The sequence below is a fragment of the Tenrec ecaudatus genome, chromosome 11 (genome assembly GCF_050624435.1).
Source record: "Tenrec ecaudatus isolate mTenEca1 chromosome 11, mTenEca1.hap1, whole genome shotgun sequence".
NCBI lineage: Eukaryota > Metazoa > Chordata > Mammalia > Afrosoricida > Tenrecidae > Tenrec > Tenrec ecaudatus.
Genome location: NC_134540.1, coordinates 63981703 through 63990393, shown reverse-complemented (window position 1 = coordinate 63990393; position 8691 = coordinate 63981703).

Genomic DNA, 8691 nt, shown 5'->3' with positions numbered 1-8691 from the left:
ACAATTATTGTTCTTTGGTGCCTGATACCTGCTCCCTTTGACACCTCATCATACAAGCTGGTGTGCTTCTTCCATGTGGGCTTTGTTGCTTCTGAGCTAGATGGCCACTTGTTTACCTCAGGCCCTGGTCTTTAAAGTTGCCTCACATGTATTTGAAAGCTGGATTGAGAAACATTGATGTGTTTGAATGGTGATGTTGGTGAAGGCCATTGGCCATCCCACAGACTACCCAATGAGCAAACAGATGCATTTCAGAAGAAACGCCACCCGAGATATCTTTAGAAGTGAGGATGAGGAGCCTTAGGCTTACTCTCTTTGGGCGGGCCATCAAGAAAGACCACTCACTAGGAAAGGACATGGTGTTTGGTAAGGAAATGCTCGGTGAGGTGGACGGACACAGACTCAAGCAGAGCAACCATCCTGAAGATGGCACAGGACCAGGCGACAATCCTTTCTCTTCTCCACAAGGTCGGTGTGTCTCAGAGGCAGCTCAATGGCACCTAGCAGCGACAACCTTAAAAGCAGCCCCTGTAGAATCCACTGCCTGGAGGTACCCTGGGCTCGCATAATGGTGCCACGGGAAGGCTCAACATCCCTGAATAACTGGCCTGGAAGATGTCATTGAAGCTAGGGAGAGGAGTGCAGGCCACAGCACACAGATGCTAGAGAGTGGGGCAAGAGAAGTCACTACCTCGCAGGAAGTGGTTACCAACTCGTGAAATCCTTAGAACGCCCAGGGTGGGTATGCCCATTGTGCAGATGAGAAATTCGAGGTGCCAAGAGGCAGAGGAAATGACAGAAATGAGCTTGGAGCCAGGAATATTGACTCCAACACCCAAGCTCTCGACCACTGTGCTTCAGTTATGCCTCCTAAGAGCTGAGTGCCTGGTATCTGGGGAGACGAGTAACTGGGCTACCTGTGGGGCAGGCATACCCCCAAGCCTGGTGGGAGTCACAGGGTCCATTCCCTGTCCTTTTTGGCAACCTGCGTGTGCTGCCAGCACGGGTGGGCTTCTTGCTGTCCACTTATCAGCTGGAGCATTGGCCCCTCTTGGACCAGACCAATTCCCTTCCAGATCAGGCTCAGCTGGCAGGGGTATCACCTCTGGAGCCCCATGGAGCCCTCCTCCCCTCCCCTCTCCTGGATCTTGGTACGCAGACAGCCATGGCCTGCACCCTGCACTGCCGGGTAGAGCCTGGCCAGCCTTCCCTGGTGCACAAACATGGGAAGACAGGCAGCGATACAAGACTGGCGCCCAGCAGATGCCGTCTTGGCTGGGTGGGCTGGAGCCTTAGATACTTGCTCCATGAAGATCTTCATTCCTGAATCACAAGGCTGGATGCTCCGTTGGTTCCAGCGTGGGTGCGCCACCCAGGAGAGAATGGGAAGGAGAGGAGAAAATGCTTCTGGAGGAAACAGAGAAGAAGGTGATGCCTATTGCGGTTCTCCTTAGACCCACGGAGAGGCGGAGTCTGCACTCGGCCCTCTTGAGCTGGGCCTACCCTGTAACTGCTTTGACCAATGGATGGCGGAAGTGGTGCCATGTCAGTTCGAGGCCAATCTTTAACTAAGGCTGCTTCCACTTCCGGCCAGTGACAGCCCTTTTGAGAAGTGTGGGTTCTTCTGCTGGAGAGGCCACGTGGAGAGCACGGTGGCACTGGACATGGGGGTGAAGAAGACATCCTGAGCAGACGGGGCCTTCCCTCCCTGAGAGAACCCAGCAGAACCACCCAGCTGAGCCCAGTCAGCACCACCTTCCCACTCAACTATGAGGGAGAAGGATTGTGTCGGGCTACCACATTTGGGGTGGTTTGTAATGCAGCATTGGAGTAGAGGCCCAAATCAATACCTAGTCCCCCATTTCCTCTCTGACCTCACCCTCTCCCCTCTCTCCCGGCCCTGTTCATTCTGCTCCCTCACTCTGGGCTGCCAGCTACTCCTTGAACCTACCGGGCAGGCTCCCACCCCAGGGCCTTTCCACTGCTTGTCCCCATTGTCCGGAATGCTGTTAGCCCTAATAGCCTTGCAGGTCACTCCATCCCCTTCAGGTGTTTGTACATCACCTTAATGGTCAGGCCGTCCCTGATCTCTCCATGACAAGTTTGAGCCCTTTCCTCCCAGGCCTTCCACCTGTCCCCAACTCCCTTGTTCTCAGTAGCACTTACCTCATCTGACATGTACCAAGGCTTGATGGGTTATCTCTCTCTGCTCCCCACTCTCTCCCACTAGACCAGAGCTTGTTCACCACTGCATCCCACTTCTAGAATGGTGTCAACCCGCTGCCATCGAGTCAATTCCAGCTCATAGCAATCCTATGTAGGGTTTCTGAGCCTGTACATTCTTTATGGGAGCCTCATCTTTGTCCCACAGAATAGCTGGTGGGTTTGAACCATCAGCTCTACGTCAACAGTCCCACACTTCCCTGAGTGTGCCACCAACATAAATACTCGTTGGTTGACTGAAGGCCCACTCCCCAGTTTGTCCCTGGGCAAAAGGAACCCACGGAACCGGAGCAAGTGGGGTCATGTTCCAAGAGCAGCTGCTCTGACCCCGGAGAACTGGCGGCCGTGCGGGATTCTCTCACCTTTCCCTGCTTCAAGTCTTCTGTCCTCATCAATTACACAAGCAGTGGATTCCAGTGAATAGTCATTCACTCACATGACAAGTATTGAGCTGAGCCAGGCCCCAGGGTGGGGCTGAGGGAGACAGAGGAGCTTGGCGAGATTTCAGGCACTGAACGGATGATTCCCAGCCCTGCCCTCATGCCCCTCTCTCGGATCAGAGTGGGCGCCTTTTCAGAGCCCGGACTGAAGATGGGAAGAGAGCAGGGAGCCTAGCAATGCTCCCTCCCCTCACAGAGCAGGCATTCCAAGTGAGCAGGGACATTGAGCTTTAAAGGCAATTGTTAGTTGCCTCGGGTGCTAACTTAGGGCGATCTTATGTGTAACAGGACGAGGCGCTGTCCGGTCCTACACCGTCAGCACGGTGGTTGGTCTGTTCTGTTCTCATTGATTGCAGCGGTTGACACACTGCCTTCCAGTCCAGGACTCATCTGCTGCCACTGTATCTGACAATGCTGTGTCATCCACAGGGTTTTTGTTGGTTGATTTTCGAAGTCGATCTCCAGGCCTTTCTTCCTAGTCTGTCTTTGTCTGAAAGCATCTGTCCCACACGGGTAGCCCTGGTGGTATTTGGAACCCGTGGCATGCGTATAGTTTCTAGCACGGCAGCACAGGATAGCCTGCAGCGCGCAGGAGAAGAGATAATACGGGGCCGACAAGCGTCCTGCGAGAAGCTCCAGAGGGACCCACTGCAGGTGGGGATGGAGGGAATCTGACAGTGGCAGGGCCACTCCCGAAGGCTTCCTGGAGGAAGGGACATTCAGATCTGGATGGAAGGGATTTTGTCAGGCCAGCCCCGCCCTGACACACACCCTCCCCGTCTTGCTCTCTGGCCCTCTCAAGCCTTCTCCTCGTTGGGACCTCCTCACTAGGACTCTTCATTGCCCTTGTGCTTCCTCCCTGCCTGGTTCGCCTGTAGCCCACCCGGGACTTACTCATCCAGCATCGTGCTTCTGGTCCGTTTGCCTACTAGAAGGAGCGAGGACGTGGCCCCAGGGAAGTGTCTCTGTGGGGGTGAAGCCCAGGGCCAGGGCCACAGTGGCACGGCCTTGCGCTGACTGTCCCGCGTCTGCTAAGTGTGTGTGTGGGGTGGGGGAGGGGGAGAAGACTCAAGGAAGAAACATTTTGGGCCTGGCTGCGCTGGGCAGCTCCTCCCACAAGTGGGTGCACAGGCTGCCCCCAGGCTCTCAGCTCCCTCTCCTAGCAGCCTGGCTCTGCCCTGACCTCCATCCTTATCCCTTCCCCCATCACTTCCTTCTCAGGCCTCCACAGGGACTGCTCTATTGGGTGTAGAGACAGGGGTGGGGTGGGGAGCCTAGAAGCCTTTTCTATTGGATCTCTTTCACTCCTTTTCTGTCCCCTGGGGCACTCTGTTCGAGCAACACAGTATCATCGGTCACATTAAATTAATGAGGATGACATGGTCACATCCGGGGTTTTGCCTGCATTTGTTTAGGTTTGTGGTTACCTGAGAAGTAAGGAGCACTGAGTGCCAGCGCTCCTGAGGATGCGGGCTCTCCTCTCAGGCAGGGCACACACCGGCAAGCCTGCGAAGCACCGGGCCACGTCTGAGTGCTTTGTGTTCCAGGGCCTGCCTCTCTGGCCACAAGCTTGAGTTTCCTCGTCTGCAAAAGGGAGAAAGAAGAGTCTCTCGAACTCCTCCCATCCCTAACGCAAACAAGATGAAAAGCAGCCCCGCGCACTGGCAGCCCCCTGTGTGACAGGAGAGGACGTTCCCGCCTGTCCCCTTCATGGAGGCAGATCACCAGCCCTCTCTGCCACAAGCCTTGGCTTGTTGTGGTTGGAAGTCATTGTTATTAGGTGCTGATCCACAGCGACCTTATGCACAGCCGAACGAAACACTGCCCGGTCCTGCGCCATGCTCACAGTCGTTCCTGTGCCAGCGCCCATGGCCACAGCCATGGTGTTCCCCCCCCCCCTTCACTTGCCCAAATACGACGTACTTCTCCAGGGACCGATCTCTCCTGACACCAAAGTACATGTTCTCGGCATCCTTGCCTCTAAGGAGCAATCTGGCCCCACGTTTTCCAAGACTCGTTTGTTGGCCCTTGGTTAACAGTCAAGTGCAAACGCTCTGCCCGCCGAGCGGCGATCCTCCCATTCCTGGCTCCCTAAAATGGGTCTTACCACAAACCAAACCGATTGCCTTTGAGGGGATTCTGACTCACGGTGACCCCATAGGTCACTGCGGACCCCCTAGGGCCCTATAGCAGAGCAGAACTGCTCCACGGGGTTCCCCAGGCTTCCCTCTTTACAGACACAGGCTGCTCGGCTTGCCTCCGAGGTGAGGCTGGCTGGGCATGCATCATTGACCTCTTAGTAGACCTTGTACTCTGACCACTGGGCCACCAGGACACCTTACACTCTGCCGTCAGCTTCTTCAAACACCAGGGCTCCCCAGTGGGAAAAGGGAAACATTTTTCTTGTTAAATAAACAGCTCTCCTGCCCCAGAGCCACGGAGCCCATAGAAACAGAGGGTCTGCCCGCGGGAGCAGGCGAGAGGAGCGGGCGGCAGGTCACCAGAGTCCCATTAGGGCTTTGCTCATCAGGCCCTCGATGTCAGCCACCTAACAGGACTGGGGCTAAGCCTGTGATCTCCTGGGAGCTGTAGCCGACAGCCTGCAGATGCGCTCTGTGAAACCAGGGTGTGATAACTTCGTCTTCGTTATTTTTTTTTTTTTTTAGGAAAACAACATTAAATTCCCCAGGGAGTGCATTCCTTCACTGTGAAGTATTCTCTACTCATCTCCCTGCTTCCTTCAGAAAAGAAAGGGAGAAAAGGGAGGGGGCGCTTGGCTGCTTCTTCAGTGCATGCTCCTTAAGAAAAAACAAACTATTTTTACAGCTCTCTGGAAAAGTCCCGGCTGATGGCGGCAGCCGGAGAACGTGAGGGGGCAGAACAGAGCTGATGCAATGCACATTTATTAGCAGAGAGGACAATTAATACAGCACCGGCTCAGCCACGGCCCAGCTCACGGGCAGCTCCGCAGAACTGGGGAGCCCTGGGGACAGCTGTCGAACTGGTGGTCGCAGCCCGAGTCCTCCAGACGCCTAAACATGAGCTACCCTGGATCACAGAGTCCAGAGGACAGATGCTTCCCATCACGCACGCCAAATCGAATTGATTGGTAGTGGCTGCCTGCAGCCCTGGTGGAAAGGGGTTCTGAAGCTGCATCTGGGGTCCATGAGAATGAGTGCTGTCATTGATTAGCAATGTCTGCCAGGGGTGAAATAACGCCAGGTAGTGTTCGCTGGCACATGTTTGCCATTATCAAGGAGCCCCGCTGGAGCAGTGGGTTAAGCATTCGGGCTGCTCCCCAACAACTTTGAAGCCAGCAGCACTCCGGAGGGAACGATGAGGCCGTCTGCAGTAGGATTTATGGCTTTGGCAATCCTCGGGAGCAGCTCCACCCTGTCCTATAGGGTCACTGTGCGTCGGAAATCTGTCTGCAGGCAGGGGCCTGGGTTTGTTTTGGTTCACCTTTTCCCTTTTGTGGCTGGGGAGGCCGTTGTTGGTAGGACTCCCCCAGCCTTCTTCTCAGCAGTCTGGCTATGGTTGCTTAATGGCAGGTAGCCTGCATGTCTGTGAAGGCTGGAGATGCGGGATCCAGCTACTGTCTCCAAGCCAAACAGCCACCGCTGCCGCCGCCGATGAGTAGGCTCCTGTGCCATCTTCATGAGCATTGGTTTGTTTGCGGCTATTGTGCCAGCCCACCTCATTAAGGGCTTCCCTTCTATTTTATCAACCGTGATGTCCTTTTCCAGCGATGAGCCTTTCCCATGACATGTCCCAAATACTCACAAAACCGAACCAAACTCACTGCCCGCGGGGCCATTCTGACTCACCACGCCCCTAGAGGATGGAGTAGAGCTGCCCCTGTGGGTTTCCGAGACTGTCGCTCTTTATGGGAGGACGAAGCCTCACTTTTCTCCCTCAGAGCAACTGGTGACTGGCCTGGTGGTTCACAACCCAGCGTGTGACCCACTACATGACCAGAGCTCCTTGTCCTAAAGACTGGGTTGAGTTACCTGCTCTCTAGAAGCAGCTGGTGAAACCAGTAAGTCCAACCAAGGCAGGAGATCCAGATGACTCCCTCCCCAGCCCGTGTCTCCCTAAAGCTCCTAGTGGTCGGTTGGCCAAAAGGAATCCGTGGCTGAGACTGAGCAACCAGTGGACTTTGGGCAGATAAACTCCTCACTTGGTCCCCTGAGCTCTTCAACCAGGCGACTGCCCAGACATTTGGATCAAGCTGCCCTGAGCTGCCCTGACCCTGCCTGTGTCCCTTGCCTCCATCCTCTCCTCCCCTGGCAAGTGTGACTTACTTGCTTCTCTCTTGAGCCTATGACAGACCCCACTCCCTCTAGCAGAGAATCTTTTTCTTTGATGTACTGGGTGCCTTAAATGAGACCTCCCTGTCCCCCTCTAAAAAGAGAAATAAAATAAAAACCAGCCACCATCAACCCAGGCACCCCCATGTGTGCCAGAGCAGGACTGTGCCCCGTGAGGTCTCAGGGGATGACTTCTCAGAAGCAGATCTTCTGAAGCTCCTCTGCAGGGACTCAAACCACCAGCGCTTCACTCAGCAGTCGAGTGCTTCACCATTGGTGCTGTCCAGGGACTGTGCATACCCCACTCACCCACCCACAATGCCTACATCCCAGCCCCAGCCTCTTAGAGCGTCTCCTTCCATCTGAGCCAATTCAGACGACTCCTCGCTTTAGAACTGAGCAAGCTGAGGCGCTAAAAGAGAAAGGGCTCTCTTGCATGGAGGAAGTGGCAGCCCCAGGTCTCCTGGCTCTAGCTCCATCCAGCCCAGGCTTGTTGCCCTGGGTAAACCATCCCCACGGACTCTCCTCTGGTTTATACTCCTCTTCCAGGTCAGCAGACTGCAGCTCTTGAGCCCTAAGGGGCTCTTTTGGTAGGTACATGTGGTTCTGAGTAAAATTTTAAACATGTCAAAGGCTATTATTCAGTTAATGGTGATTTCATTCATTTGTAAACCTATATTTGTGGCTCTCAAATTGTTGTGAGAGACAGGATTGACTCTTCCAACTCAAAAGCTCGCTGACCCCTGTCTAGCCAGAGAAGTATAGACAACCCCCAAGGATCCCCAGGAGTGGAGCGCTCTGGATCCGCAAAGATCTGGAGGGAAGGAACTTGGCATGTGGAGGGGACTGATTGGGAGTGGAGGGCTGCCCGCTGTGGGAGGAGGTAGGTTTTCTCAGGACTCTGGGTGCTGGTCCCACTGCCCTCTTGTGAAGCTTTCCTGGCACCTTGGGTCCCTGCATTGTCTGCCTTGAGTTTGACAATTCTCTCTCCAAGGGCTAAAACTAGGCTCGCAGCCCAGGGAACTTGAAGAGGCCCTCCATGGAAAGGGTGAGGGGCCCAGGAATTGCAGCAGGACCACCTTGAATTCAGCAGGGGCTCTCCACTCACCAGTAGGGAACTTGGCCAAGCTCCCTAATCTCTCGGCCTCAGTTTCCTCATTTGCCAGGCAGGGATAAAGCCACAGGGTTGAAAGCAATCACCAACATGGAGTGGTGAGGGTTTCATTGGGAGCTCGGCGCATGGCAGTAACCAGCACTCTCTCGAACATCTCTCCTTTCCTTCTGCCCTCACACTGCAGATGCTTCAGGGCTCGCCACACCCCCTCCAGGAAGCCTTCCCCGACTACCACCAGCCCATTCAAACACTCGTCTCTGGGCAGCTTCCAGACTGCCCCTCCCTGCCTGTGTTCTACACTGAGAGTCTGTTTCTCCTCCAAAGAGCCCATGAGTCACTGGGGGCTGGGGTGGTTGCCAGCCCCCCTCACTCCCACAGACCCCCAGTTGATGTTTGAGAACAAAGTGGGTGCTGAAGAAAGATCCTGACACCTCGCCCCCACCCCTCGGATTTCCACCCATATCACAGCCCTGTTAGTTTCCCTGATGGTCCAACCCCCTGTCTAGTTTGTTCCTAATGCTTCTGTCTCCACGGCTCCAGGTCTCTGTTTGCATGAAGGGGAAAAGTCTACACACACACACACACACACACACACACACACAGC